Source organism: Alnus glutinosa, chromosome 3 (assembly GCF_958979055.1).
Source record: "Alnus glutinosa chromosome 3, dhAlnGlut1.1, whole genome shotgun sequence".
Classification (NCBI taxonomy): domain Eukaryota; kingdom Viridiplantae; phylum Streptophyta; class Magnoliopsida; order Fagales; family Betulaceae; genus Alnus; species Alnus glutinosa.
The window spans coordinates 25814000-25820048 of NC_084888.1; the positions used below are offsets into that span (position 1 = coordinate 25814000).

The 6049-nt window shown below is 36.4% G+C and overlaps 1 long non-coding RNA gene across 1 annotated transcript; it reads right to left on the bottom strand.

The window, feature by feature from the left end:
• Positions 1 to 4162: 4162 nt before the first annotated feature.
• On the bottom strand, positions 4163 to 5034 carry LOC133865034 (uncharacterized). The gene is made up of 3 exons (XR_009899599.1): positions 4663 to 5034; positions 4458 to 4509; positions 4163 to 4280 (listed from the first exon to the last, which is right to left on the bottom strand). It is a non-coding gene; the product is annotated as an uncharacterized LOC133865034 (long non-coding RNA).
• Positions 5035 to 6049: the final 1015 nt, after the last annotated feature.

A 6049-nucleotide genomic window follows, 5' to 3' on the forward strand; every position in this document is an offset into this window, starting at 1 on the left:
GTCTTCATGTAATATGGACAATGTTCTTTTCAAGTCATGTGACTGATCACAAGTTTCTAGAAAATGTCCATGAAGATTCCATGCAGTTTTCAAGTCAGAACAGCCGGTTCCTGCGAAATCGTTCGAACGGGCCTTTGAAGGCGTCTGGACGCCCGTCAGTGTCTAGAAGCTTCAGCGTTGAAGACGTCCGGACGTCAGGGCAACACCGTCCAGACGCTAGGTCAAGCTTCTCCAATTTCTACATAGAGTTGGATTTTAGTTGACACTATTTGGAGAGTTTCTCCAATACGTCCGGACGACGTGGCAACATGTCCGGACGCTGTCCAGCTTTCCAGAATATTCCAAGTTTCCTTTACAAGCGCGGAAAGGAGTTAAAGCGGAGACCATTTGGACGCTTGACCAAGACGTCTGGACGTGGACTTGATATGGGAAGAAATTGCGCTAATCTGGAAGGTGGTCACAGAAGACCGTCTGGACGAGGCAATCTTCTGTCCGTACGCTCCACATGAGGAGTTCGATTCTGAGTAGAATTAGGTTTTCTTTAAGCCTATATGTAGAGTGCTCTAGGCTTGTAAATTGTAAGAATTCAATATAGAATTTCATAATGCTTAGAGAGGGTGTTTAGGGAGAATTAAAGATCCGCTAACTCTAAAGCCGTTGTTGGTGTGTGCTCCTTGTTCGTGTGAAGTCTATCTTAGGGGTTGGCCCTAAGGTAAAAGAATCCGTCAAAGACCCCTTCAAGTAGGGGACTTGGTTGGGAAGTGTTCACGATGGGCTTCGTGTTATAGTTAAATATATGACTACTGCAATGTGTTTTGTGAGTACGAGTGCTTTGTAACTTGCTTTGTCTTTGGATAGTGGATTTCTTAGGTTTGGCTGCTCCGGAGTGATTTTTCTCTTCACAGAGTTTCCACTTCATCAACAAATATCTTGTCTCTTTTATTTTCTGCATTTAAGATATTTTGTTGCACACAAACACACACTTGGTTATTTTAGAAGTCATTATTTATTTTCAATTGGTATTAGAGCTTGGTACACTCTGTTTAAGATTTAATTTCTTGAGTGTAATCTTTTTTACTTCAATTTTTTTTTATATAATGTCTCAATCTCTTCATTGCATTCCTGCCTTTGATGGCACGAATTATGGGTATTGGAAAGCTCGTATTGCTTCTTTTTAAAATCTATTGATATTTGGCAAATTGTAGAAACTGGTTGGATTAAACCAGATGCTACAACTACCGAACTATCTGTTGCTTAAAATAGTGCACGACTTTCGAATGATAAAGCCCTCCATGCTCTATGTCAAGCGCTTTCCCCATCTGAATTTGTAAGAATTTTAAATTGTGAATCTGCTAAAGAAGCATGGCAAATCTTAGAAACAACATATGATGGCACCAAACTTGTTAAATCTGCCAAGCTCCAGATGTTGATTTCTAGATTTGAAGAAATTAAGATGTTACAGAATGAGACATTCGGTGAGTTTTACACCAGGATCAACGACTTGAGAAACTCGATGGTCTCGGGAAGAAGATCTTTAATACAAAACTCATTAAAAAGATTCTAAGGTCTTTGCTAGAGCGTTTCAGGATTAAAGTAACTTCCATTGAAGAAAGCAAGGACTTAGATTCTCTGAAGATTGAAGAGTTAGTGGGATCTCTTCAAACTTATGAGTATTCCCTACCCCCAGTCAAGAAATCAAAGGGGATAGCCTTCAAAGCAATTAAAAGCAAAGTCTCATTAGATGAAGACTCAGATAATGAAGAAGAGTTAGCCATGATTGCCAACAAGATCAATAAATTGATGAAGACTGATAAATTCATTGAAGGATTGTGGGAAACTCTCAGTGAAGCCGAGCCAGAAGAAGATCCTAGAGGTCAGAGATGTTGTGAGTGCTCGGGCTTTGGGCACATGAGAGCCGAATGTATAAATCTTAAGCAGGCTAAAGGGAAGGCCTACATTGTAACTCTCAGCGATGAGTCTGAAAAAGAAGAAGAATCTCCTGAGAATTTTCTAGCCTATGTGGCTCCACATGAAGACCAGGACGATCTTCACTACTCTGAGCATAGTGACGAAAAACTAAAAGAGGAATATTGTGTCTTGTACATGGAACTCATGAAGCTGAGAAAGTCCAATCAGAAGAAGGTGATGAAGATGAACACTATGAAGACAGAAAGAGACACCTTACTTCAGAAGATCACAGAATTGGAAGATAAACTGATGGATGCACAATTACAGTTGGAGAAGTTCTCAAACAAAAAGATAGCTCAGATGCTGACAGGTCAGAAGTGCTCATCTGACAAAACTGGTCTCGGGTATGTAATTACTGATTCCTCCAACATTGCTTCTATTTCCAAAACTGTGTTTGTGAAGCCCTCAGGCCTCAGGTTCAGAGCCTCCGAATGACAAAGGTAAGGCTATTATGGTTTCATGTAAGAGTGATAATACTACACCTGCAAAATCTAAGCATTCTATAGAGAGAAGCCTACCTACATGTCATAATTGTGGGATGGTGGGACATATTAGACCAAATTGTGGTCAGTTAAAATTCTCAAGAACTCGGAATAAGAAGAAAGAAAAAGATGTTGAAGAACATTCCAAGACAAAATATGTTCCTCCACATAGGAGACAACCCACTCAAAAGTTTGTCCCTATTTGCCATCACTGTGGGTTGAGTGGTCACATCCGACTCAAGTGCCCACATGTACTTGTTCAGAGGCCTAAAGTGAAGAAGGAGTTGCCAAAGAAAGATTCTGTGAGCACCAGACGTCCTAGGAAGCATCAGGTTTAGAGGAAACTATCAATGTATGCTTCTGTGTACAAAACTCCCATATGTCACCAATGTGGAGTTCATAATCATGTCAGACCTAGGGGTCCTCAGCCTCAGAAGGACCCACCTAGAAAGACTGGACCTCGTGCAAGATATCTTGCTCCAAGGTATCAGCGACAACAGCAGAGGTTTGTTCCTCTAAAACAGGCCTGGTTGCCAAAGAAGAACAAATCTCAGCATTGTGAGGAAAAGCCGCAGAAGCCTAAAAAGGATCCTTCATATGAAGAATTGCCCATTGCTGGCAGCTTTATGAGGACCTTGATCAGATATATGGAACTGCAACCGAAGGATGGAGGACAGGATAGGTACACTCACTTCCCTAGGGGGAGCAGACCCACCTAGTAGGTGAGGTCACACATGCCTAAGATTGTGGTTCCTAAATCCTAGTGCATGTCAGGTACACTTGCATATATCTTTTATATTGTCATATCTTGTGCATACTTTGCATATATGTTATGGAACATTTTTTTTTCTCTATCCCTATATAGTTTCTTTTGTTATCTTGAGAAATGTTTGCAGGTAGTTCATAGGGATGACAGACAAAGCATGTCGGACGACTGTTTTTTTTTTTTTTTTTTTGTCTTGGTATAGTTAAACCTCTCTCCCTGAGGTCAGGTTTGCTCTTACCTTACATGCTTGGACTAAATTGTTTTTTTTTTTTTTTGTGTAGCATGTTTTTTTGTTTTTATTTTCAACAAAAGGGGGGGGGGGGGGGATTTGTTGCAAGATTTCTTCTAAAGGTTTCAATTATCTCATGTATATGTATCTGTTTTGATAGTTCCCTATGCTTTGATAGAATCACTACAAAAAATTTGATCATTAGCGGCCAACAAATTTGGCCGCTAATGATGTTATTTTGGCCGCTATTAATAAATAGCGGCCAAATTTGGCCGCTAAAGAGTGGCCGCTAATAGTCCGACGCTAAAGACTATTAGTGGCCACTTTTTTTGGTCGCCGCTAATAATTGTTTTATAGCGGCCACCAAGTTCGCTGCTAAAAGTAATTTTATCCGCCGCTAATAATTGTTAACTGAGTCTAAAATTGCCGCTAATACTAGACTATTAGCGGCGACACGTATGTGGCCGCTAATAGTTAAAATAGTCGGGTATTATTAGCGGCCACATGAGTGGCCGCTAATAGTCTAGTATTAGCGGCCACACATGTGGCCGCTAATAATACCCGACTGATTTAACTATTAGCGGCCACATTTGTGGCCGCTAATACTATTAAAAAATTGAAAATAAATAAATAAATATATATATACAAAAAAAAAAAAAAAAGATCCATTTAACTTCACTGCATTAATTAAATCTCTATATACAATTAATACTACTAAAAATGAAAAAAAAAAAAAAAAATATATAAATACAAATAAAACTAAATACAAATACATCATTAAAAAAAAAAAAAAAAAATACAAAGAAGAAAGTGATGCCGGCTCCTTGCAGTATACCTGAAAACCAAAAAAAAAAAAAACAGAAGTAGAAGAAAGTGCTGCACAACTATAGAAGAAGAAAATTCTATCACCAGTTCATGCCCAAATACAAAGTGACACACATATATTTGAAATCAGATCAAAAAACGCATTTGCTTAAAAAAATAAAAAAAAAAATAAAAGAAATGAACTTACTCAAGGGCAGAAGAAGGTTTGTCATTCTGCTCATACAATGCAACCTTCATAACTGAAAAATAAAACAAAAAAACAAACCAAACAAAGAAAAGAAAAGAAAAAACAGATAAATATTAAATATATTAATTAGCAAACAAAACAAAGTCAGACAAAAATTAAATACCCAACTCAACTAAAAAATCATAAGAAGTATTCTGGAAGAGACCTTTGGTGAGAGCATGAAGAACCCCATTTGAGGCTTCTTGGAAGGCTGAAGAGATTTTAGATCTAAGAAAAAGAGATCAGAGAGAGTGAGAGAGCTAGAGAGAGGACCTACCGGTGACGGAGAGCGGTGACCGACGGTGTCTGTGATAGAGCAAGAGAGAGAGATGAGAGATTTGAGAATGGAGATGAGAGGGAGAGAGTAACGAAAGAGAGAAAGCTGAGAGAGATTCTGTCCACAAAAAAAGAAAAAAATGAGAGGAGATAGAAATGAGAGATAGTGAGACTTCTAGAAAGAAACAAAAATTAAGTAAATAAAAATAAATAAAACCAAAAGTATCTTAAGTCTTGGATATGGCGCGCGCGGGACACGAAACTTTCGTGTCCCGCCTAGCCCCCACCCCCCCAAGCTCATTCATGAGCCATTTTACTTTGAATATATATTTGTTTACTTTTCTTAATTTTTCAGTTTTTTTTTTCGTTTGCTTTTTTTAAAAGACAAAAAAAATATATATATATTATTTTTCATTTTTTTAATTTAATAGAAAACAGGTTTTTCTTTTATCCTTTTTGTTAAATTGTTTTCAATTTTCAGTTTTTTTTTTAACAAAAAAAAAAAACATCTTTTTTCGTTTTTTAATTTTTATTCTTTAATTTTTTTCAAAAAAATTGGTTTTTTTCATTTTCAGTTAATTTTTTTTTTAAAAAAAAAAAATCGTTTTTTTTTAAAAAAAAAAAATCGTTTTTTTTCTTGTTTTTTTAATTTAATAGAAAACAGGTTTTTCTTTTTCTTTTCTTTTTTTTCTTTTTCGTTTGTTTTTTAAAAAAAAAAAAAAATTGTTTACATAATTTCCAGCTTTTTTTTTGTTTTTTTGTTTTTTTTTAAAAAAATCTTTTTTCGTTTTTCTTTAATGTTTTTAATTTGTTCTTAAAAAATAACTTTTTTTTTTTTTTTTTTTTTTTTTTTTTTTTTTTTTTTTTTCCGAAAAATTGGTTTTTTTGACCAAAGTAATACACCAAGATCGATTGGATGATTCTATCGATCATGTCATGATCAACTGCACGTTAAATCGAACTGATAACTATGTCAAGTTTGATTGATCGGACATTCATGTCACAATAGATCGGACCGATGCCTCAGTACAGAAAGTACCGCAATTGTTAGTGGACTCGTACTTATTAGGATTGATTGGACATTCGATCGAACTAATTAATGCATTATGATTGATCAGATGGTCTATTGATCCTATTATTTTATCACGATCGATCAGACTACTCCACTAGGATCGATAGATCATCCGATCGATCGTAATCGATCGACAAGATCGATAGATCATCCGATCGATCGATAGGATCGATAGATCATCTGATCGATCGTGATCGATCCTATG